The following is a 27171-nucleotide window of genomic DNA, read 5'->3' as shown; positions in this document are numbered from 1 at the left end:
AAAAGGACCCTCAACAAATTTGACAGAAATTATTTCAGGGATCTTTTCTGATTATAATGGTATTAAACTAGATATTAACTAAAGAAAAAGTGATAAGAACACATGGAGACTAAATAACATGCTACTAAAAATGATGACATCAAAAAATAAATCAGAAAATATCCCAAGACAAATGAAAATGAAAACACAAATTTCCGAAAGCTATGGGATATAGCAAGCAGTTCTAAGAAGGAAGATCATAGTTATGCATGCCTTTCTTAAGCAGCAAGAAAATTTTCAAATAAACAAACTAACCTACCACCTAAAAGAAATAGAAGATGAACAACAACAACCCAAGTCAGTAGAAGGAAATAAAGAACAAAGAGTAAATAAAGAGATTAAAAACTCATAGAAAAGATCAATTAAATCAAGAGCTGGTTTTCTGAAATGATAAACAAAAACTGGCAAATCTCTAGCCAGACTCACCAAAAATAAGAGAAAGAACCCAAATAAACAAAATGATGAATAAAAGAGGGAAATAACTGATGCCACAGAGATACAAACTGGACAACCTAGAAGAAATGGACAAACCTCTAGAAATATACCAGCTGTCAGGACTGAGTCAGGAAGAAACAGACAATTTGAGCAGACTGATCACTATAAGTAAAACAGAACCTGTAATAAATAAAGCTTCCTGCAAACAACATCCAGTACCAAATGGCTTCACTGGGGAATTTTACCAAACAGATAAAGAAGAAGTTATACCTGCCCTTCTCAAACTATCCCCAAAGATTGAAGAGGATAGAGTACTTCATGTTATAAGGTCACTATCACCCTGATACCCAAACCAGACAAAGACACTATAAAAGAAGAAAATTACAGGCCAATATCGTTGATGAATATAGATGCAAAAATCCTCAACAAATTACCCAAACCAAATCCAACAATACAAAAAAAGATCATACACCATGACCAAACTGAATTTATTCCAAAGTCACAGGGATGGTTCAACACATGCCAAAACCAATGTGATATGCCACATTAACAAAAGGTAAGACAAAAAAAAAAAAAAAAACAACAACAAAAAAACCCACATCATCATCTCAATAAGTGCTGAAAATATTCGTCAAAATTCAACATCTATTCATGATATGATAAAAAAATTCTAAGTGGATATTGGGGAACATCTCAACATAGTAAAAGTAATTTATGACAGATCCACAGTCAGCATCTAATACTCAGTGGTGAAAAGGTGTCCCACTAAATTCAGGAAAAAGCCAAGGATGCTCATTATTGCTACTTCTGTTTGACATAGTATTGGAAGTCCAAGCCACAGGAGTCAGACAAAAAATAAAAGGACTCCCAATTGGAAAGGAAATAGTAAAATGTCATTGTTTGCAGATGACATGATACTCTGTATAGAGAACTCTAAAAATCTCTACACTAAAACTACTAGAAGTGATAAGTGAATTCAGCAAGGTAGCAGGATATAAGATTAATACATAGAAAATATGTTGCATTTCTTTATACTAATAATGAAATATCAGAGAGAGAACATTTTTTAAAAATCCCATTTAAATTGAATTGTGTCAAAAAAATAAAATGTCTAGGGGTAAAGTTAACTAAGGAGGTGAAATACCTATACTGTGAAAACTACAAAACACTGAAGGAAATTAAAGATGATTCAAAGGAATGGAAAGATATCCCATGCTCTTGTATTGGAAGAATCAACATTACTAAAATGACCTTACTACACAAAGCATTCTACAGATTTAATACAGTCTCTATCAAAGTACTGAGGACATTTTTTGCAGAACTAGAAAAAATGGTAAAATTTTATTGAATCAAAAACGACCCCGAGTTGCCAAAGCAATCCTGAGAAAATAAAAATCCCTTATGACTTCAGACTATACAATACAGTTACAACAATCAAAACAGCATGGTATTGGCACAACAACAGTTACATAAATAACATAATAGAATAGCCCAGAAATAAGCCCATGAACTACAGTCAATTAATCTATGACAAAAGAGGCAAAAAATGCAAGAGAGAAAAGACAGTCTCTTTAACAAGCAGTGTTGGGAAAGCTGGACAGCTATATTTACATCAATGAAATTAGCATACTCCCTCACATCATATACAAAAGCAAACTCAAAATGGCTTAAAGATCTAAATATAAGACATATAAGATATGATACCTTAAAACTCCTAGAAGAGAGTACAGGCAGAACATTCTGACATAAATCACAGAAACAATTTTCTTAGATCAGTCTCTCAAGGCACAAAAAATAACAGCAAAAACAAACAAATGTGACCTAATCAAACTTAAATTTTTCACAGCAAAGGAAACCATCAACAAAATGAAAAGACAATTTCGTTCAATTTCTCATATTCCTACAGAATATTTTTAAATGAGAAAATGTTGAAAGGAGAAAATATTTTTAAATGATGTGACAGGATGTTAATATCCAAAATATACAAACAACTCATATATCAAAAACACAAGCCAATCAACAATGAGAACTGAATAGACATTTTTCCTAAGAATATCTACATATGGTTAACAGATAAGTGAAAAGATGCTTAACATTACTAATTATTAGAGAAATACAAATCAAAACTACAATAAGGTATTATCTCACACCAACCTGAATAGCTATAATCAAGATGTCTACAAATAATAAACACTCTAGAGGATACAGAGAAAAGGGAGCCTTAGTATACTGTTGATGAGAATGTAAATTGGTGCAGTCACTATGGAAAATAGGATCCGGGTCCCTTGGAAAAACTAAAGCACCATATGATTGATCCAGCAACCCCACTCTTGGGCTTCTATCTGGAAGAAATTAAAACTCATAATTCAAAAAGATACACGCACCCCAATGTTCATAGTATCACTATTTACAATAACCAGGATAGGGAAATAACCCAACTGCCCATGAACAGACAATCTGCTTAAGAAAATGTGATATATATACACACAATGGAATATTACTTGGCCATAAAAAGAATGAAATATTTGCAGCAACATCGATGGACCTAGAGAATATTTGCGAAGTAAATCAGAGAACTACTATATATCAGTTATATATGGACCTTAAAAAATGTAAATTAACCTATATACAAAACAGAAACATATACACAGACTTAGAAAATAAACTTATAGTTGCAGAAACATATACACAGACTTAGAAAATAAACTTATAGTTAAAAGGGAGAGGTAGGAGTGGAAGGACACATTGGGAGTATAGGATTAACAAACAAACTACTATACATAAAATAGATAAGCAACAAGGATTTACTGTATAGCAAGTAATTTATATTCAGTATCTTATAATAACCTATAATGGAATATAATCAGGAAAAAAATGTTCTTAGGATGTAGTGTACAGCATGTTGACTACAGTTACTAGTACTGTATTACATAATTGAAACTTACTAAGAAAGTAGTTCTTAAAAGTTCTCATCACAAAAAGTATATAAAAATGTGAGGTGATGGTTGTTAACTAAATTTATTGTGGTTATCATTTCATAAAGTGTAAATGTAAAATCATTACTTTGCACACCTTAAATATGATGTTACATGTCAATTATATTTTAATAAAGCATGGAAGAGAGATAAAAAGATTGTCAGTAACATATTTTGAATCTAGCCATATATAAAAATTAAGTTGATTTCAAGAATGTAAGTTAATCATTGAAAAAAATCAATGTATTTCATTATATTAAAAGGGTAATAAAATACCATGATTATTTTAGTAGGTATAGAAAATATATTTGACAAAACTTATGATAAAAAGCCTCAGTGATAGGAACAGAAGGGAATTTTCTCAACCTGACTAAGTGGCATCCATAAAGAGCCTACAGCTAACATCATACTTAAAGATGAAATATTACGTTTCTTTTTCCAAATGACTGGAACCAGACAGGAACATACCTTTCTATCTCTCTATTTAGTGCTATACAAAAGGTCCCAGCCAGGCAATATGGCAAGAAAAAATAAAAAACAGATTAGAAGGGAAGCAGTAAAAACTATATTTATTCCTAAATAACATGATCATGTAGACAGAAAATTCTAAGGAACATAAAAATAGCCAGTAGAATAAATAAGTTTAGCCAGACCAATTTATAATAATCAAATGTATTTTTATATACTAGCAGCCCATAGTTGGAAATAGAAGTGAAAAACAGCAGGTGGAGAGGAAAATGGCAGAGTAGTAGGACGTGATACTCACCTACTTCCACAAATACACTGAGAATGCATCTACCTGTGGAACTATTCACACAAAAATTTGCTAAACAATTTTTATGAATTATGATAGAGCAAGTAAAACTTAATGAACCCACATAGGACAGGAAAGAAAGAAAGAAAGAAAGAAAGAAAGAGAAAAAAGAAAGAAAGAAAAAAAGAAAAGAAAGAGGAAAGAAGTTGAGACAGGATCTGCACTCCCTAGGAGGGAGCTAGAAAGAGGAAAAGCTCCTGCACCCTGGAAAATTTCCCCCAACAGTGAAGAGATCAGCTGGGACAGAGGAGAAAATTTAGAGTATTGGAGGAGAACACACCAACTGGTGTGAAGCAGTTAAAACAGGAACAATCCTTCACAAACAATCAGTGCTATGGCAACCAGCAACCACATGCTGGTGCCAGAAAATGTCATGGACTAAAACCTGGGCCTTAGAGATCAGACTCAGAGAGAGACCTATGACTTGGTTATGTGGGAATAAACTGGGTTTGGCCATGTGGAAACAGCCTGGAGGGACTAGAGAATAGGGTGAGCACAATTCAGGGCATAAATTGAGGCAACACCATTGGATTTAGAGTCTATGTGACATTGTTTGGGATGCTGGAGGGAAGCAGTGGGATCCACCACTATAGCCTTGTTCCCAGCGAGTGCTTTCAGGCTGCAGGACACTATCTGCTTCAGCTCTCATAGCCACTCAGCAGCAGTGGCTGCCTAGCAACAGCCGGGGAGCAGCCCTGCCCTTAGGGCTACAGAGCACTGAGAGCAGGTGGAATTATGGCCCAGGAGAATAACAAGCTCTGCCACTCCTGCTAGTTGTTCCTGCACTAATGGCACCCATTCCATGCCAGGAGAGTTGAGAGAGGGTCACAGATGCACATTCCTTGTGGAGCCACAAACCACTCAATCAGGAAAAGCACAAGTTCCATGGCTCTTCCCAGTGGCCTTGTGGGGGCCCACACTAGCAGTACCTGTTCAGTGCCGGGGGTGTTTCAAGAGGGCTGCCAGCACCTATTTCCTACAGGAACCATGGGCTGCCCAGCTGGAGAAAAGCTTGGGCTCTGTGGTTCCTGCTGGTCACTGTGTGGGGGCCTGCACCAGTGACACTGCTTCCATGCCAAGGGATCTGTGGGAGGCACACTGGTGTACATTCCAATCGATGGCGACTACAGAGAGCACTCCTGCTGACAGCCTAGTGCAGGGAGGGTCCACCAGAAGTACACATCTTGCAGCTACAGAAAGAGGCTTTTAGCAACAATTAGGGAGCAGCCCCCATCCTTGGGCCTACAGAGAGAAATCCCTAGTTTGGCCAAACAAGGGGAGTGACTGCAGAATTGCACCTGCTGCTACAGCTACAAAAAGCAGTCCCCAGAACATCCCCAGCAAAGGGAGAGGCTGCCAGAGCAACAACTGTGGACATTGTAAGCTAGAGGAAATAGTCCTGAGATCTACCTGGTTGCAGGAGGGGTTTCAGGGACCACTGATGGTCCTGTGTGCTACGAAAGTAATCCTGTGAACTATGAATCACTTCCAGATCCTCACAGACTCCATCCCTAGCAGCCACCCAGCTCAAGGAGAGGTAGTGTGATACTGCTGCTCCCATAACTTACTCTGCATACATGTGAACTGCTACCACTCCTGAGAATTCCAGGACTGGGCACCTGCTGCTTCATCTACATACCTGCTGTCAAGGGAATGATAGAAAGGTAGACATTATGAGATGACAAAGGAGTAGCTTTTAGATAAAGGAAAAAGACAAAAATACACAAAAACAACTAAATGATGAGGATTATAGGCAATCTACTTGAAAAAGAATTCAGAATGATGATAGTAAAGACGATCCAACATATTGGGGAAAAAATGGATACACAGATAAAGAAGTTAAAAGAAATGCTTAATAAAGAGCTAGAGGATTTAAAGAGCAAGCAAACCAAGATGAATGGCACAATATCTGAAATGAAAAAATATGCTAGAAGGAATCAATAGCAGGATAATAGAGGTAGAAGAATGAATACATGAAGTAGAAGACAGAGTGGTGGAAATCACTTCCACAGAAAAGAGTAAAGAGAAAAGAATGAAAAGAACTGAGGAGAGTCTAAGAGACCTCTAGGACAACATTCAAAGTAATAACATTTGCTTCATAAGGGTTCCAAAAAGAGAAGAGAGAAAGGGCCAGAGAAAACATCTGAATAAATTATAGCTGAAAATTTCCCTAATATGGGAAACACTCAGGTTGAAGAAGCACAGAGAATCCCATACAGTATAAACCCAATGAGAAACACAGTAAGACACATACTAATCAAACAGACAAAAATTAAACACAAAGAAAAATATTAAAAGCCATAAGGGAAAAGCAACAAATAACATACAGGGAACTTCCATAAGGATAACAGCTGACTTTTCAGCAGAAACCGTACAAACCAGAAGCGAATGGCAAGATATATTTGAGGTGCTGAAGAGGAGAAACCTAGAACCAAGCATACTCTACCCAGCAAAGCTCGCACCCAGATTTGATGGAGAGATCAAAAGATTTACAGATAAGCAAAAGCTAAGCAAATTCAGCACCTTCAAACCAGCTCTACAACAACTACTAAAGGAACTTCTCTAAGCAGAAAAGAAGTCGCAATTAGAAACAAGAATATTACAAATGAAAAAGCTCACTAATAAAGGCAAAGATAACATAAAAGTAAAAAAATCATCCATTGAAAAATATGATATCAAAACTAGCAAGCATGAGGAGAGGACAAATGCACAACACTGAAAAGGCATCTGAAATTGAGAGTGCAGCCAGAAAAAATTGGGCACACATATAGATGTTTATTTCAAAATATCAGGAACCACAAATAAAAAAACTATGGTGGACACACACATAAAGAAAAAGCAATCCAAACATAACATTAAATATGGTCAGCAAATCATGAGAGAAGACAGCAAAAGAGGAAGGGAAGTAAAAATACCCAAAATAGCAATCCAAAAAAATTAGGAAAATGACAAGAAGTACATACTTACCCATAATTACACTGAATGCAAATGGATTAAATGGTGCAACTAAAATACACAGACTGCCTGAATAGATACAAAAACAAGTCCAATATATATAATGTTTACAAGAGACCCACTTTGGATCTAAGGACACAGAGACTTAAAGTGAGTGGATGGAAGAAGTATTACACGCAAATGGAAATCATAGAAAAGTGGGAGTAGCAATACTTATATCAAACAAAATAGATTTTAAAATAAAGAAGGTCACAAGAGACAAAGGACATTGCATTATGATCAAAAGATCAATCTAAGGAGAAGATATAACAATTGTAAATACATATGCACCCAACATAGGAGCACCATGATATATAAGGCAACTGCTAATGGCCATAAAAGGAGAAATCAACAGCAACAGCATAATAGTGGGGGACTTTAACCCCCCCCCTTACACCAATGGATAGATCATCCAGACAGAAAATCAACAAGGAAATACAGGCCTTAAATGACACACTAAACCAGATGGACTTAACTGATATTTATAGAACATTCTATTCCAAAGCTGCAGAATACATATTCTCCTCAAGAGCACATGGAACATTCTCCAGGATAGATCACACCTTGATAGATCAAGCCTTTGTAAATTTTAAAAAACTGAAATTATTTCAAGCGTTTTTCTCTGACCTCAATGCTTATGAGGCTAGAAATCAACTACAAGGAAAAAAAAGCAAAAAACACAAAACTCCTGGAAACTAAACAACACACTACTAAACCATCAAGAGATAACTGAAGAAATCGAAAGATGATTAGAAATAAATGACAATGGAGACAACAATCCAAAACCTATGGGACACAGTAAGAGCAGTTCTGGGAGGAAAATTTATAGCAATACAATTTAATCAGGAAAGAAAAAAAAAAAAAACTCAAACCACTTAACCTTACATCTAAAACATATAGAAAAGGAAGAATACACAAAACCCAAAATTGGTAGAAGGAAAAAAATCATAAATATTAAAACAGAAATTAATAACATAAAGAAAAGGAAAACAATAGAGAATATCAATGAAACCAAAAGTTGGTTCTTTGAAAAGATCAACAAAATTGATAAACCTCGGTCTAATCAAGAAAAAAAAGGGAGAGTGTTGAAATCAACAAAATTATAAATGAAAAAGGCAAAGTTACAAGTGAGCAGAGAAATGCAAAGGATCATAAGAGACTAGAATGAGCAACAGTATGACAAAAAATGGACAACCTAGAAGAAATTGACAGATTCTTAGAAAGGTACAACCTACCAAGATTGAACCAGGAAGAAACAGAAAATATCACAAGTGCTGAAATTGAAAATATGATTAAAAAACTTCCAACAAACAAAAGTCCAGGACCTGATGGCTTCACAGGTGAATTCTATCAACAATTCACAGAAGAGTTAACACCTTTTCTTCTGAAACTCTTTCAAAAAAATTGCAAAGGAACACTCCCAAGCTCAGTCTATGAGGTTACCATCACCCTGATACTGCCAGACAAAGATGCCACAAAAAAGAAAACTACAGGCCAATATCCCACATAGATGCAAAAATCCTCAACAAAGTACTAGCAAACTGCATCCAAATATTTATTAAAAATATCATACACCATAATCAAGTGGGATTTATCTTAGGGATGCAAGGATTTTTCAATATCCACAAATCAAATCAATGTGACACACATCAACAAACTGAAAAATAAAAGCTATATGATCATCTCAATACATACAGAAAAAGCTTTTGACAAAATTCAACACACATTTATGATAAAAACTCTCCAGAAAGTGGGCATAGAGAGAACCTACCTCAACATAATAAAAGCCATATATGACAAACCCACAGCTAACATCATTCTCAATGGTGAAAAAATTAAAACACTTCCCCTAAGATCAGGAACAAGACAAGGATGCCCACTTTCATCACTGTTACTCAACATAATTTTGGAAGTCCTAGTCATGGAAATCAGAGAAGAAAAATAAATAAAAGGAATCCAAATTGGAAAAGAAGAAGTGAAACTAACACTGTTAGCAAATGATATGATATTGTACCAAGAAAGACACTATAAGAAAACTGTTAGAGCTCATTAATGAATTCAGTAAAGTGGCAGGATACAAAATTAATATACAGATATCAATTGCATTTTTCTATACTAAAAATGAAAGATCAGAAAGAGAAATTAGGGGAACCATCCCATTTATCATCACATCAATGAGAATAAAATACCTAGGAATTAACCTACCTAAAGAGAAAAAAAGTCCTGTAATCTGAAAGCTATATGATACTGATGAAAGAAATCAAAGATGACACAAACAGATGGAAAGATATACCATGCTCATGGACTGGAAGAATCAATATTATCAAAATGACTATACTGCCCAAGATGACCCACAGATTCAATGCAATCCCTATCAAATTACCAAGGACATTCTTCACAGAACTAGAATAAAATATTTTAAAATTTGTATGGAAACACAAAAGACCCTGAATAGCCAAAGCAATATAGAAAAGAAAAAAAAGGGAACTGGAGGAATGAGGTTCCCTGACTCCAGATTATACTACAAAGCTACAGTCATTGAAACAGTATGGTACTGTCACAAAAACAGAAGTAGACATCAATGGAACAGGATAGAGAGACCAGAAATAAACCCAAGCACCTATGGTCAACTAATCTATGACAAAGGAAGTAATAACATATAGTGGAGGAAACATAGTTTCTTCAATAAGTAGTGCTGGGAAAACTGGAGAGCTACATGTAAAAGAATGAAATTAGAACATTGCCTAATACCATACACAAAAATAAACTCAAAATGGATCAAAGACCTAAATGTAGAGTTCCCATCATGGCTCAGTGGTTAACGATTGCTACTAGGTACCATGAGATTGTGGGTTCAATCCTTGGACTTGCTCAGTGGGTTAAGGAACCAGCATTGCCATGAGCTGTAGTGTAGGTCACAGGTGTGGCTTGGATCTGGTGTTGCTGTGGCATAGGCCAGTGGCTACAGCTCTGTTTAGACCCCAGCATGAGAACCTCCATATGCTGTGTGTGCAGCCCTAGAAAAGCCAAAAAAAAAAAAAAAAAAAAAAAAGAAAGAAAGAAAGAAAGAAAGAAAAAAGAGAGAGAGACCTAAATGGAAGGCCAGATACTACAAAACTCCTGGAGGAAAACATGCAGAACACTCTTTTGACATAAATCACAGGAACATCTCCTTGATCCACCTCCTAGAATAATGACAATAAAGATGAAAATAAATCAATGGGACCTAATTAAACTCAATAGCTTTTGCACAGCAAAGGAAACCATCTTAAAAAATGAAAAGATAAGCCACAGAATGGGAGAAAATCTTTGCAAATGATGCAACTGATAAGGGCTTAATCTCCAAACTATATAAACAACTCATACAACTTAACAACAAAAAACTAAACAAACCCAAATGAAAGACCTAAATAGACATTTCTCCAAAGGAGACATATAGATGGCTAGCAGGCACATAGAAAAAAAGTTCAACATCAGTTCTCTAATGACTAGAGAAATTACAATGAAGTACCTTCTCATACCAGTCAGAATGGCCATCATTAACAAGTCAAAAAATAGCAAATTCTGGAGAGGGTGTGGAGAAAAGGGAACCCTACTGAACTGTTTGTGGGAATGTAAACTGGTACAACCACTATAGAAAACAGTATGGAGGTTCCCAAAAAAACTAAATATAGAACTACCATATGATCCAGCAATCCCGCTCTTGGGCATCTATCTGGACAAAACTTTCATAGAAAAAGATACATGCAATCCTATGTTCACTGTAGCACTATTCACAATAGCCAAGACATGGAAACAACCTAAATGTCCATCAACAGCTGAAAGGATTAAGAAGATGTGTTGCATATATACAATGGAATATTCCTCAGACATAGAAAAGGACAAAATAATGCCATTTGCATCAACATGAATGGAATTACAGATTCTCATACTAAGTGAAGTAAGGCACAAAGAGAAAGACATATACCATATAATATCCCTTATATGTGGAATCTAAAATATGGCACAAATGATCCCACCTACAAAACAGAAACAGATCATGGTCATGGAGAGCAGACTTGTGTTTGTCAGGGAGGAGGGGGAATTTAGGGTTGGTTAGTTGTAAACTATTATAATTAGAATGGATAAATAATGGGGCTTTACTGTACAGCACAGGGAACTATGTAATAGTCTCTTGGATTAGAACATGATGGAAGATAATATGAAAAAAAGTGTGTGTGTATACATATATACATATATGGCTGGGTCACTTTACTGTACAGAATAAATTGAGGGAACATTGTAAATCAACTACACTTTAATAAAAAAATTATAAAAAATAAAGTCATATTTTCAGGTGATTTTTTTATTATATTGTTTGCATGAAAAATAAAAATCAGGAAATAAAGTAGATATAAAAAGGAAGAAAAACAACATGTACCACTAACAAGAGCATCAAATAGCATCACATTTGATATTGCTAATGGGAATATAACAACTCAGGTACCTGCATAAAAGAATTAAGAGTCCATATGCAAACAGTATAAAAATATTTATACTTATGTTAGTCATAAAAACTTAAAAATAAAATCTAAGAGATATAGAAGTCTATTAAAATAGAAAGTAAAAATATTTTTCCTCTCCAATCACATTTTCTAGATATATCCACTGTGAATAGTTTGTCATATCATTCTGAACTTTTCAATGTATAAGCAAACACATATATGATACTGCTATACAATCTGTTTTACCATAGCACAGCATAGCATGGACATTATTTGTGTTAATAACTTTATTTTTCCAAACAGCTCCTGACGGTACTGTAATTTACTTAATAGATTTAATTTTTTGGGGGGGAGCCCACACCTGCGGCATATGGAGGTTCCCAGGCTAGGGGTTGAATTGGAACTGTAGCTGCAGGCCTACATCACAGCCACAGCAATGCCAGATCTGAGCCACATCTGTGACCTGCAGCACAGATCATGGCAACACTGGATCCTTAACCCACTGAGCGAGGCCAGGGATTGAACCTGCATCCTCATGGATACTAGTCACACTCGTTTTTGCTGAGCCATAACAGGAACTACTAAAATTTTTTTCAAATATTTTTATATTTTTTGGAAGGATACCCAAATTTAACAGTAGCTATTTTTATATAATTTTTTAATTGTCTTTTGAGGGCCACACCCACAGCATATAGAGGTTCCCAGGCTAAGGGTCGAATTGGAGCTGCAGTTGCCGTCCTACACCACAGCAATGTGGGATCTGAGATGCCTCTGCAACTTACACCACAGCTCACAGCAATGCTGGATCCTCACTCCACCTACTGAAGCCAGGGATTGAACCTGTGTCCTCTTGGATGTGAGTCAGATTCGTTTCTGCTGAACCATGACAGGAACTCCCTATACAATTTTTAAAGGTTACTTTCCACTTACAGTTATTACAAATATTGGCTATATACCCTGTGTTGTACAATCATCCTTGAGCCTATCTTATAATCAATAGTTTGCATCTTCTACAACCTCATCCCTAAATCTCTCCCCGTCCTCCTCACTGATAACAACTAGTTTGTTCTTTATATTCACTTCTGATTCTTTGTTATATTCACTAGCTTTTTCTATCTTTTAGATTCCACATATAAGTTGTATCCTACAGTACTTGTCTATGTTTGACATTTCACTTAGCATAATGACCTGCAAGTATATCCATATTACTGCATATGGCAAAATTTTTAATTTTTATGACTGAGTAGTATTCCATCAGCAGTACTAGCCATTCTAGGCTACTGTATATACATATATATGTATGTATATACACACACACACACACACACACCAAATCTTCTTTATCCATTCTTCTGTTGATGGTCACCTAGGTTGTTTTCCATATTTTGACAATTGTAAATAATGCTGCTATTAACATTGGGATGCACATATCCTTTTAATTACTATTTTTGTTATTTTTGGATATATATACAGGAATGGAATTGCTGGATCATATGGTAGTTTTATTTTTAGATTTTTTAGAAAATTCCATACTGTTTTCCAGAGTGGCTGCACCAACTTACATTCCCACAAACAACATGCAATGGTTCCTTTTCTTCACATTTTCACCAACATTTGTTATTTGTGTTCTTTTAGATGATAGCCATTCTGACAGGTGATCTCTCATTATGCTTTGATTTGCATCTCCCTGATGATTAGCCATGTTGAGCAGCTAATAGATTTCTTATTAGACAATGAGGTTATTAGTATTTTACCAAGCAGAACACACTTGTATAGTTTTATATACTTGTGCAAAGTATTCTTTATAAATGAAATTTTAAATTCTAATAGGTACTGTAAAATTGCCCTTTAATATTTTGCTAAGTACTTATCTATGAATAATATTATTAAAAAGTTACTTTCAAATTGGATAATACATAAGCAAATGTGTTTATTTTTCTTCACTGATCAACTTTGAAAAAGCTTTCTCTTTTACTTACAGCTGGGTAAGTTAGGGAAGGCTAGTAGTTCATAAATAAGCTACTTTGTAGCTTCAAGATCCCAGTCTAGGTACACTAAATGTCACTTGTAGTTGTTATTTATTGAGCATTTCTTACTTCAGACATTTAGAAATACCTAGGGCCCATTATTTTAAAGGTGAAATTCAAGTCTAAATAAGATTAGTAGAATTCATTTTCTTGATTTTAATTTTATCCTTATTGTTTCTTTTAAAGGTCTGTTCTTTAATCTACTGATTAACCTTGGATTAGTGCAATTTTTCCTTTATGCACTTAGTTTTACTAAGAATGGAATTCTCTCTTCTATATCTATCTATTTCTAAGAGCTAAAGCAACATTTGAAATATCCTGGCTGGAAGAGGAAGATTTTTCAACCAGGTGGGAATGGAGTGAAAACAAATTAACTTTTATATTAATGGATGCTAATAGGCACTTACAATGATAAGAAATTGGTTAAAATCATTATCATTTAGTAAAACCCTACTGTGTGCAGAACACTGGTAGGCTTTAAACAGACTGTGTACTTTATCACCCCATTAAGCATTTGGTAGATGAGATCACAATCTTTAGTAAACTGAAGCCCTAAAAAAAATTGCTTACACAAGCTCTTTCACCTTAAGAGAAGGTAACTACTTAAGGCTATTAATTGGCAGATGGTCAACACAGGAGTCCTGTCTATCTTTCTTTAAGGTGCAAGACCTTTATGGGATAAGGGAGATGAATATTTGCTTTTCCTTGACCAAAACCATTAGGCTGCTTGAAATGTAAGTTGGGATACATAAGCAGTTTTTATTATATGATCTAAACTCTTTGAGCCCATACTCTTGCAGCTATTAAATGAAAGAAATACACAAATTAACATAAAGTCTTTGGATTTGTCATACCCTTTCTTCCTCCTGACAGCCTCCTAGCCCAAGAGGACCTGATGTATAGCTTCAACAAGGACAAATGCTTTATTTGTACTTGAAGTATCAGTATTACAGGAAAGTAAAGGCCACTCAGACATAGTTGACTGGGGAGACTGACTCCTTAATAGATTGAGGTTTGAGAAAACATGACTTTCTCAGTTCCTGATCTGAAACTGTGAATTTAAAATTGGTACCCCCAGAACAGAATTTCCTGGTAATGACTCAAGGCTTCATATATCAGGTTCTGTATCACTTGATAAACCTCTTAAAGACTCCAGGTAGTGGTTTGTAGGCATAGGCATGGGGAGGAAGGGCAGCCAGGAGGGGTGGGGGTAGCAGAGGGGTAGCCAGGACAGGTCATTTCACAGTTCTATCAGACAAATATCAACTACTGTTAAATGTGGGCAGTAGTGAAACAAAGCAGGGCCCTATGGGGCTCCTGGGCACAAAAGGCTTTCTGTGTCCCCTATTTCTTATTTTTAGAAAATGGGCCTCGTTTAGCCTTCCCAGAGTTCCAAGGGGCAGGTTCAGACAGTTGCTGATCAGGGAAGGAAGGGGATGCAAAGACAAGGGAGGAACAGTCAAGAAACAATAGTATAGGCTTGGGGCAGGATCCTGGTTCCCTCAAGGGACACACATGATGACAGGCATCTTATACACCTGAGATAAAAGTTATATTCCTTATGCTTCTTTTAGAAATGAATAGCTTAGAAATGAGTAGTTTAAAATTGAAAAGTTTGGAGCCCTTGTGTTTCTCCCTCATTTGACTGTACCCTAATCATGATCACCTGTAAACTAAAGATTAGCCACCCTGAGCACAACTGCCTCTGGATTAAAGGTTATAAGCACATGATATTTTACGGGAACTTTCCTAGTTTATTGTGATCTCTGATCAATATGCCCTTTTCACAAATATTGTTATTCTAGTTAAAGTCAAGATGCCATAGCCTGAACACCACCACCAGGATCACGCTAAGATCTCCTGACACCAGCTTCGACGGCTAAGATTCCCCAAAAGAGAGAATGCATGTTTGTCCCAAAACTGATTCTTGTCTGCAACCCTATTTTTCTCCTTTCGACTATACAGCTCCCCACATTCATACCCCAAAGGAGGGCCTGATCTTTAAGGCATTAGCCTGCTATGGCCCCCTTTGCCTGCCAAAGCAACAAAACTTTTTTTCTCCTTCATGCAAAACAAGTGTCTCCACATTTCTACTCACCACTTGTGGGCAGAGGCCAATTTTCGGCAATAGTAGCTCAATGTAGAAGATTCTAATGAGAGGTGAGAGACTGAAATCTAACAACGGTGCTGTGTAATAAAGAGACTTTCGAATTTGTTTTTCTTAAGGTTGATTTTTCTAATGTATAAATTCTTTATGAGTGAGAGACTCAAATCACTAAAGCACTTTCTCTTTTATACATGCAATGACTAGTTTTTTTATTCAAAAATTTCACTCAAGGACTTCCCCTGTGGCCTACAGCAAAAATTTCACTCAACATATAACTACTGGGTCCTTGCTCTTTGCAAAGCACTGAAATACACACTAGAAATGGTCTCTGCTCTCATACAGCCTAGAATCTCGTGTTGGAGACAGACCTTTTTATATTTGCAAATGGAAGTTACTGCTAAAAAAGAGAAAGGAATTGGATCTACAAAGTGAAGAAGTAGGAGCTCACTGGAGGAAGTGATGTTAAGGGAGTTCTGAAGGAAGAAGTAGAGTTTAATCACATACACGGGGAGCTGAAGGGGGAGGGGAGGGATTCAAATATGAAAAATAGCCAAGGCAGCTGAGAGTTGAGTGCTGAGGCCAAGCTAGCCCAGAAGGCTTGAGTCTGGCTGTGCAGGCCCTGCAGCCATGGTAAGGGTTTTGTTTATTCTAAGAATAATGATAAATCACTGAAAGGTTTTAAGTAGTGAAAGAATGAGAGCAGGGTTAGCTATGCTGTAGAGAATGGATTACGACCCCCTTTACTCGTTTCTTCTCCAAAACTTTACGAAGAATTTACTGATTAGGCACTGCAGTTAACCAAAACACAGAGAATATAGTCCTGCTCTCGAAATGCTCACAGTCTAATTGAGGGGAGTGGCATGTGTTTGGGGTTTTTATTGCTGCTATAAAAAATTATGACACATTTAGGCTGAAAACAACATAATTTTTCATCTTACCGTTCTGAAGGTCAGAAGTTCTCAAATGGATTTCCCTGGGCTGAAATCAAGATGTGGGTAGGATCATGGTCGCTCTGAAGGTTCTAGGAGAGAAATGTTGTTTTTCCATTGTTTAGCCTCTAGAGACTATATCCCTTGGTTTGTGGTTGTGCAACTCCCACGGCAGCTTCTGTGGTCAGAACTCCTTTAACATGGCTGCCTTCCTTTTCCCCTTTTTAGAACCTTGTGACCTCATTGGGCACACCTGGATACTCTCCCAGCTCAAAGCACTTCATTAATTCCATCTCTAAAATCCCTTTTGCCATGTAAAGTTACATATTCACAGGTTTGGGGGATTAGGACATGGCCATCTTGGGGGAGGGGCACTACTCTTTCTATCACAGCATGTAATTAAATGATGGACATAAGGCTGAAGGGGAAGGTTTGAACCAAGACCAGAACATTTCTCCAATTTGCCTTATTTTCGGTAGTAACCTAAGAGTATACTGCCATGATTCTGCCAAGGACAGTTTCCTTTCATGTTTTAAATCAGAGTAATTCTGGAATATTTTTATGTCTTAATCAAAAATAAATCTATAGAGAATTTTTCAAATCATCACTACAAAGAGACAAGCCTGATTGTTTTTGTGATCTGGTAAACACAAAAACCCTGGTGAAATTTGCTGGCTCTAAGTGTAAACTGAATGGAGCACAGAGCAGCACTTCCCAAACTTAATGTACATTCAAATCTGGTTTAAAAGCTGATTCATCACATAGGAGTGCAACCTGTAATTTTGCTTTCTAAAGTGCTCCCAGGTGATGTCGTGCTGCTTATCTGAGAACCACATTTTGAATGAAAAGGACTGAGAGTTCTGTCAAAAACCCCCTTACCACATACAGAGAATATATGGAGTGTATAACTTGGGAAAGAAAACAGTCATTAGTTAATGAAGAATGTCAAGGTTTATGTGTGCACGTGTGTAAATGAAATAATTTGTTAACTAGTTGTCCTATTTCATTTGAGAGAAGATCTTAATAGGTATGCATTTTAGGACAAAGGATCAAGAAATAGAGGAAAGTTTTCTGCCTGTGAACTTATCTGGTCTGGGTTAGAAAATAGTGAAGCTTTTATTCCTCTAGGGACTATTAGAGATAAACCATTCTGTCTTACCTAATCTGCCCGATAGTTGAAGCAGTTCAGCCAGTGATGTGCCAACGCTGGCAAGAACAAGTGGTTGTGAAATACTCAGCAGTTCTGTGAGTTGGTTGTTAACCCACTGGTAGCCTGATATCATTCCTGGTGGGAGTATTTACACCATGGAAATTGATAAGTGCTACAAAGAGTGCTGGCTTGCTTTCTTGCTTTCCCTCAGGGAGCTGGTTTACTAGCATACCACTGCCACAAACCCACTATTTCTTTTAATTTGTACGTTTTAGCAGCTGGCAGGTGGTATGTTGGATCTAGACTCAGCCCTCCTCCCTGGCCCACATGCCTGTGTCAGCTTCAATGCCTGCCCCCTCCATAAATACAACTCTACATGTGCAAGTAGCTTCACAGGGCATCCTCTGAAACCAAACTTCTTCTAGTTTCCCAGAGCTGAGTTGTTATTTGGGCTATAAGTGAATTTCTCAGAAGTCATTTAATGTACTTAGAATCACAGACTTCCACTTGAATTTTTGGACTTTTCTTATGAGATGTTCTAAGGGTATTTTGGAACAATCCATTTATTTACAGATCACTCCTTTTAGAAAAAAAGTTGGGCCAGTCATGATATTTATTCTGCCATTAGTGCTCTAGTCTGAAGAGGAATGGCTGAGAGGGAGCATGCAAAAATCAAGCCTGGTGAATGTGCATGGGAAATGGGAGCCCTAGGGTGTAGCTGGAGCAGGTGAGAATGGAGTTTCAAGGATGTAGTATTTGTGCTTGTTGGGGGAGGGGTTGTGAACAGGTATTAAGAGGTAGGGAATAGGATGGGGGGATAGAAGAAAAGAAACAAAGGTGAGAGTTTGCCCAGAGGCCTAATATTATTTGGTTAAGCCTCAACATTTATGTATTATTTTTAACCAATTACTCTGACACTAGGCAGTTTATAAAGTGATTTTATGAAATTATCTAATTTAATTGTTTCTTATCATATCTATAAGTTAGTTGAGATGGAATAAATATTCTCATGTACTGATGAAGAAAAAAAAAAGTTTAAGGGGCTTTCCCAAGGTCATAGAGCTGGTATGAGGCCAAGCTGAGTTTGCAGTGGTCAAACTACAGTCTTCAGGTCAAATATGGCCCTCTGTCTATTTTAATGAACAAAGTTTTGTTGGAACAGAGCTGCTCCGAGCTCTACACCCTTGCTTGTGGTTGCTTTTACCCTACAACAGCAGTTGATTAGTAACAAGAGAAGTCTTGACAGAAATGGTACAGCACAAAAAACCAAAAAAGGCTCTGTAATCTTGCCCTTTACAGAAAAAATTGCTGACCCTGCCTTTCAATTCATCATTCAGACTGACTGGATTGTGCCATCTGAGCCAGTCTGAATGATGCTAGTTGTGTATATGACCACAAACTTGATGTAATTTTAGGAGGATTAAAAACCTCTTGGGCAAAAACAATACTGCAGTAATAGCTAAAATTCCTACCATTGATCACTTCTGGGAATTAAAACATGGAATGTTTTATTTAAAATATTATCTAGTAAAAATAATAAGTACTAGTTTTTAACATTATATGAAATAAAATGATTTATTTATTAACCAAAAGATGTCCTGAGTGAATAGGCCCTGAGATGGAAAGCTTTTGTGGGATAGTGGATGTCACCTAAAGCAGCACAGTGCTGGGATGAAAACAAAGAGAAAGCAAGCTCCTTGGTGACCTGGCAATCACTGCTATAAAAGCATGAGTTAAGGATGGCCATGGAACCTTCTAGGGTTATAGAAATATTCTGTATCTTGATCTGGGTGATGGTTACATGGGTATAGTAGGTAAAGAAAGGCAATCATCAAGCTGCATACTTCAAGAGCTATGCATTTTGCTATATGTTAATTAGACCTTTTTTTTTTTTTTTTAAAGAACAAAAATGAGAGAAGATTGCCATTGCTGGTCAAAGACAGCATTTGGTGGGTTGACAGAGCATTTAAATTAGATTTTCCTTATTGGCAAAATAAGCAAACCTCATCATCTGTGATACACCATATAACCTCACTCAGGTCTCACATCTGACTAACCAGGATGCCTAAAGTTAAAATGATCTGGAAATTTATCAAAACTGATAAAACAGTCTGAATAAAGATATTAATATAGCCTAGTTATTGGTCTTCAAAAAAGAATAACAATATAAGCTGGAGTTCCCGTCATGGCGCAGTGGTTAGCGAATCCGACTAGGAACCATGAGGTTGCAGGTTCGATCCCTGGCCTCGCTCAGTGGGTTAAGGAGCCAGCGTTGCTGTGAGCTGTGGTGTAGGTCGCAGATACAGCTTGGATCCCACGTTGCTGTGGCTCTGGTGTAGGCTGGCAGCTACAGCTTTGATTAGATCCCTAGCCTGGGAAACTTTATATGCCGTGGGAAGCAGCCCTAGAAAAGGCAAAAAAAATTTATATATATATATATATATATATATAAGCTGACATTTTTTGAGTGAATATTATATGTCAAGGAATATACTATTTAGCATACATTAACTCATTTAATTCTCACAATAACCCTTGGATGTAGAAATGAAGAAACTGAGACATAATACATTGTCTAAGACATACTAAATCTAGGCAGACTGGCTCCAGAATTGCACTTTTTACCACTTTGCTATATAGCCTCTCAACAAAGATGGCCATTACATAAGGACTATAACATTATCTTGAGAAACATAAGTTTGCTTCTACCACCTCTAGGTCTTCATTTTGTCTTTGGATTATACTTTGTAAATATGCAACAAATATTTGGCAATTAAAGAGCATTCAGTACATGAGACCAAAAGCACAAGCAACAAAAGCAAAAATAGACAAATGGAGCTACTTAAACTAAAAAGCTTTTGAAATTAAAGGAAATAATCAACAGAGTGAAAAGGCAACCTACAGAATGGAAGAAAATGTTTGCAAACCATACATTTCATAAATAGTTAATGTCAAAAATATATAAGGCACTCCTACAACTCAATGGCCACAAACAAACAAAACCCAAATATTGGAGCTCCCACTATGGTGCAGCAGAAACAAACCTGACTAGGAACCATGAGGTTGTGGGTTTGATCCTGGCCTTGCTCAGTGGGTTAAGGATCTGGCGTTGCCGTGAGCTGTGGTCTAGGTTGCAGATGAGGCTCGGATCCTGCATTGCTGTGGCTGTGGCATAGGATGGCAGCTACAGCTCCGATTAGACCTCTAGCCTGGGAACCTCTGTATGCCACAAGTGCAGCCCTAAAAAGATAAAAGACCAAAAAAACAGAGAAAAAAAAAACAACAAAACAAAAACAACCAACCAACCATCAAACCACACCAACAGAAAAATAGGAAAAGAACTTGAATAGACATTTCTCCAAAAAATCCATACCGATGGGCTGCAGTGATATGAAAAGATTCTAAGCCTCACTAATGAACAGGGAAATGCAGATCAAAACCACCTCACACCAATTAGAATGACTATTATTTTTAAAAAAGTGTTAGTGGTAATGTACAAAAACTGAAACCCTTGTACACTGTTGATGGGAAGGCAAAATGATGCAGCTACTTTGGAAAACAGTATGGAGGTTTCTCAAGAATGTAAAAATAGAGCTATCATGTGATCCAGCAATCTCATTTCTGGATACATATTTAAAAGGATCTCAAAGAGATATTTATATTCCCATGTTCATTGCCTCAGTATTCACACAGTTTCATAGCCAAACTATGAAGGTATCTTAAAAGTTCATTAATGGGTGAATGGATAAAGGAAATGTGGTATATACATGCAACAGAATATCATTCAGCCTTAAAAAAAAAAAAGGCAATCATGTCATACGCAAAAACATGGGTGAACCTGAAGGACATTATACTAAGTGAAGTATATCAGTCATAGGAGGACATAATCACATGATTTCATTTATATGAGCTATCTAAAAATAGCTAAATTCATAGAAACAGAGAGTAGAATGGTGGTTGCTGGGGTCTAGGGAGAGGGGAAAATTGAGAGTTGCTTTAGGAAGACTATAAAGTTTTAAATATGCAAAATGAGTAAACTCTAGTGATCTGTACAACATCATGCCTATGGTTAACAATACTGTATTGTACACTTAAAAATGTGTTAAGAGGGTAGATCTCATATTGTGTTCTTATTACAGTAATAAAAAAAAGAGGAGCTGTCACCACACAATATATAATTAGATCATTCCAACTACTCAAAATTTTATATCTCTTCCTTTGATGTTCAACACTCTGCTAAACTACAATAGGTAAATTCTCTTTTTTTAAATCCCACTCTTCCTTTGTTTAGCTTTTTGTTATACTTCACCTATAAAGGAACAATTTTTTTAATTTAAAAATAAAAATAAAGCATGAAGGTGAATCAGGGGAAATCAGGAGCCAACAGCATATAGTCAATCCTTTAATTACAAGCCTATCTCAAATGCTACCTCCTTTTGAAGTATTCCCTAAATTTTAGGATGAGTCACTCCTTCCTCTTTGTTCCTAGTAGCTCCATGGCTTTTGGGTTATGTTGGCATTTATGTCATTTGTATCTCCACACAGTGAGGAAGTATATCATAACCAGTCTTACATACCAGAGCCTAGCAATCTGGCATGTAGTGGATGACCAATAAATATTTCATTTCTGAATGAAAAAAAGTTAGAGGTCCTTAGAAACTTTGTGCTATTTTGTATATAAAGTAGCATCCTTAAATTGACAAAGTGGCAACTGAAACCAATGAGTACACTAAGATTAGGCAATGGTTGATTGCTAATTAGCAGTCTGCTTTAGTAGTCATTGCATTTATTTGGTTACTAAGCACAAATTCTTCCCCCAAAACTCAATGTATTTCTCCATAATCCCCCCAGGTTAAGCTAAATCCTAAACTGGTAGCGAGAAGTAACTCATTTTATGATGTAGAACATACAAAGACTCAAAATTACTCACACAGGGTATCTGCAGAGACAGCATGAAGGTGGGATTAAAATTAGGATGATTGGTTCCAAATCTGTTTAAGAAACAGCCTCCAAGATTTCCTCTCCCTCTTGGAAGAAAATTAGAGTTTATTCTTTAGAGAAGGTAAGATAGAGAGTATTTGGTTTAGGACTCACAACGCAGCTGACAGTGGGTTCTTAACACCCCCCCAAAAAAAGATGCATAAAAGTCTGCATATTAAATGTCCTGCTCTCAGCCTTTTGCCCCATTTGGATTCCTGACTACTAGCAGCCTGGCACATGCCCTTCAGGTCAAAGATTATGAGTTTTCTCTTAGGAATCTGACCAGCCAAGAAGAAAAATCTTTCAGATGATGTTGGAAGCTCTTTAATTAAATATTTCACTCATGCAGAGAGCTTTCAATCAGCAAACACCTGGAGAGCAACACTACTACAAATACAGAGGTCAAAACTAACAAGAAAAAGATAAAGCATAGAGGAAACAAAGAATTTATTTTTATGAAGAAAAAAACCTAGAAAACAACACATGAGCTATAAACAATATCCAGAAGATTCAAAGACAAATGCTGCAAGCATTGATAAGATCAGGAGTGTGTGTGTGTGTGTGTGTGTGTGTGTGTGTGTGCGTGTGTGTGTGTATACAATAAAAATTCTTTAGAAATTTAAAGGATAGTAAAAATCAAGAAATACAAATAATCAGACGTGAGGCTGAGAAAACTTCTCTAAAACCTCAGGGAATATGACATAGTATGGAAATGATGTATGAATCCAGATAATTCAAATCTGATTAACTGGTATTGAAGAAAGGGAAAACCGAGAAAATGAGGAGTGGGAATCATTTAAAAGTAATCTGAGAAATTTTTTCAAAATTCAACGTGTCGACTAAAAGGGCTCATGAAAAACTCAGAATGATGGAAACAAAAAGACAGACTCTGCATCAGACACTTCTTAGGTAATACATCAGATCATCCTGGCCTCTTGTTTCAGTCACTGCTATGGCAACCAGATCTGCCAGGCTCCAACAAGGTTTGCTTATGTCTCACCTCAAGCCAGTACAGCATGCCTCTTGACTCCTGCCCTGAGGCTTTTCTGTTACATAAAAAAGTGGGATGTTCCAGAACTCTATTTGAAACTCACACAACCTTAACTCTTTCTTACCTGGAAAACCAATGTTGAAATGTAAAAAACTATATCATCATGAATTTTAGGACACTAGGGATTAAACACTCATAAAAGATTCTGGAGAGAAAAAGAAATAGATCACAAACAGAAGATAAAATATCACACCACCACCAGAAAGCTAGAAGAAAATGAAGCAAAGCTTTCCAGGTTCTAAGGAAAAAAATTCCTCTAACCAGAGGCAGAAAAGGCATTTGATAAAATTTAACACCTATTTATGAAAAATATTCTTAGAAAACAAGGAAAAAAAGAAATTCCTTAATTAAATAAAAAGTGTTTATAAAAATATAGCCTGCAAAACTACTGATCTAATATCCAGGTAAAATAAAGATGTACAACTTCACAAAAAGGAAACAAATAACAAAACAATACCAAAAAAATCTCACATATCTTTTATCAGGTAGTTGCCAGAGGATTTGATCCACCAAAAATGAGGTGGTAAATCAAGAAGAAAGGAAATATGGGATACAGGAAACAGCGGAATCTAAACCAACAAACAAGCAAAGGTAATCACTATGATAATGGTAAAGAAAAATGCAGGAAAAACGTACAAAGGACATGGATGAAAACAAGACCAAGTTAGAGCAGGTCAAAATGCTCTAGGCTTTAGAAATTTCTTCAATAAGATATAAATAGAATACCTGACGTGTTGAAACCACATAAGTGGATAAATATATAACTAAAGGAGGTTCTGGAGAGAAAAAAGCAAGTTATCAACTCCAGGGAAACAAAAATGTGTGCACTAAATAAAAATAATCATAATATGTTATATGGTCCAGCTATAAAAAATATTCACATACCAAAATCATGTAAATACTGAACCAAAATTATGGTATAATGATATTGGAAAGATGGAGTGATGGGAATGTTTTACGTATGGAGTAAAACTGAAGAATAAGGTAAAGAGCCAAATCTCTGTATTCTCTGGTAGAAATTCAAAGTTTAAAAACAATCATCTCAAGAAATAGTAATATAAGCAAAATGGAAGTAAACTGAAAACAGTCAATTGAAGAGTTGAAAGTGATTGCCTTTGGGAGTGAGCACTGGGGACAAGGACAAGGGACTGCTATTGTTTTGTTTTATAAAAACATTGGAAAATTGATCCCTTAATATCTGTGCATGTATAACTTTGGATAAAAATTAAAATTAGGACTTCTGCTTCTAGCCATTAGGAAAAAACAAAGTTTAGGCTTACTATCAGGCCATAATCAACTAAAAAGTTGAGCAAAATACATGAAACAGTAATTCTCCGATATTGAACAACAGGTGACAAATGACTCTACCTGTTATAGGAAGATATAGGAAACTAATAAGGTGAAGCCTACAAGTGCTAGGAGTTCTACCTGGAGGTAATTTCACAAACTCAGTACAGAGAGAGGAAACCCAGAGGACTCCAGTAATCTCCTTGGGTAGATACAATTCAGAGTTCAAGGAATCTGAGAGCTAGAATATGTGGGGAAGAGTAAGGGGGAGAAAAGGATAAAGAGCTTCAGAAATATGGATAGGACCCCCTTTACTATTTGGCTAAATATCAATCTGTACATTCATTGGATGAAACTCCAAGTGTGCAAAGAACAGCTTCTAAGGAGAAAACAACTGCCAGGGAGTTGTAATCAGAACAACCCAAGCTCACACATCACTGGAAATATTTTGAGTTCACAATACCCAGGGTAAAAAGTTCTTATTATGTAGAAAAAGCATTCAGTAGAGACTACATAAGAGTAAAACCTCAATAGTGGTGCTTAACTAGCCATAAATGAAGTCTACTCTGGATATGCCTTAATAAAATCTTTTAAAAATAATCCTTGAAGGAATCAAATTGATCTGTCAATAACCTAAATTATTATTAGAACGAAGCTCAACAAACACTTTTTGAAGGACTCCACCAAAATTCAGCATTCAGATAACATAAAATTTAGTGTTCAGAATCCAATAAAAATCCCCACACATGTATAAAAAAGAGGAAATATAACCAATAACCAGAGGAAAACCAGTCTATAATAACAAATATAGAAATTATAGAGACGTAGAATTAGTAGACAGAAACTTTAAGACAGCTATGATAATTATGATTGAGAATTTAGAGGAAAATGAATATAAAGTGAAGGGAAATACAGCTTTTACATATGGAAACTATAACATCTAAAGTAGAAACTTCACTGGATAGAATTAATAGCAAATTAGAAACTGGGGGAAAAAAAAGAAAAATAGTAGACTTGAATAAAATGAATATAAATTCTCCAAAATGACATAGAGAGGAAGAAAACATGGAGGAGGAGGAGGGAAGAGGGGGAAGGAAGAGAAGAAGAAACAACAACAACCTCAAGGTGACTGGGATCTAGGAAGAGAAAAAAATTAGGGCATAAGGGGTGGGGCCATAGACATGTGAACATATAAGGGCCAAATTTTTTTTCCAAATTTGGACTATAAAATATAGCAAGACCTAAGAAGCTTGATGATCCCCAAGTAGGCCAAGTATGAGGAAAACCACAGCACATCATAATCAAGTTACTTTAAAAAACTCGGATAAAGGGTAACCACTACAGATAGCCAGGGGGGAAAACGTCCTTATATAAAGTGGAACAGAGATAAAAATTATGGCAAGATTTTCATCAAAAGCTATGAAATTAAGGATATAAAATATTTAAGTTCTGGGTAAAAATGTAAAACTTAATTTCTATACCCAGAGAAAATATCTTTCAAAAATGAAACTTTCATATAAGTAAGAGCTGTGTGAATACATTGCTAGTAGAACAAGAAAAAAATTATATCAGATGACAATTTAAATAAAGAGGAATAGGATGGTAAACGCATATATGAATAGAAAAAATATTCTTTCCTCATTAAAAAAATTAAAGATAGCTAACTGTTTAAAATAACAAAAGCAATGTTTTTGAAGGCTTATAATATAAAATGTTGAGCAATTAGGCTGTAAAAGAGAGAAGAAAGAAGGTAAATTATACTGTTGTAAAGTTCTTACATTATATGTGAAGTTTTATTATGTAGTTTGAAGATAGACTACGTTAAGTTTAAAATTCATATTATAAAGCTTAGAGCAAACACCCCTTGTCCTAAGAGACAAAACACATGGTCATAGCTAA

The 27171-nt window shown here is 36.1% G+C and overlaps 1 long non-coding RNA gene across 1 annotated transcript in view; it reads right to left on the bottom strand.

Moving 5' to 3' along the window:
- The window catches only part of LOC102166560 (uncharacterized), a 170293-nt gene extending 147268 nt beyond the window's left edge, over window positions 1–23025 (bottom strand). The window contains exons 1-2 of the long non-coding RNA XR_002339475.2: window positions 22885–23025; window positions 16814–16896 (exon numbers count right to left, since the gene is read on the bottom strand). This is a non-coding gene — a long non-coding RNA (uncharacterized LOC102166560). The remainder of the gene's footprint in view (window positions 1–16813; window positions 16897–22884) is intronic.
- Window positions 23026–27171: the final 4146 nt, after the last annotated feature.

This window comes from Sus scrofa, chromosome 15 (genome assembly GCF_054392235.1).
Source record: "Sus scrofa isolate SSC_HxYL_T2T_F1_AM1 chromosome 15, Sscrofa_HxYL_maternal_Yorkshire_Landrace_v2.0, whole genome shotgun sequence".
NCBI lineage: Eukaryota > Metazoa > Chordata > Mammalia > Artiodactyla > Suidae > Sus > Sus scrofa.
This window is presented reverse-complemented; position numbering and strand designations above follow the sequence as displayed.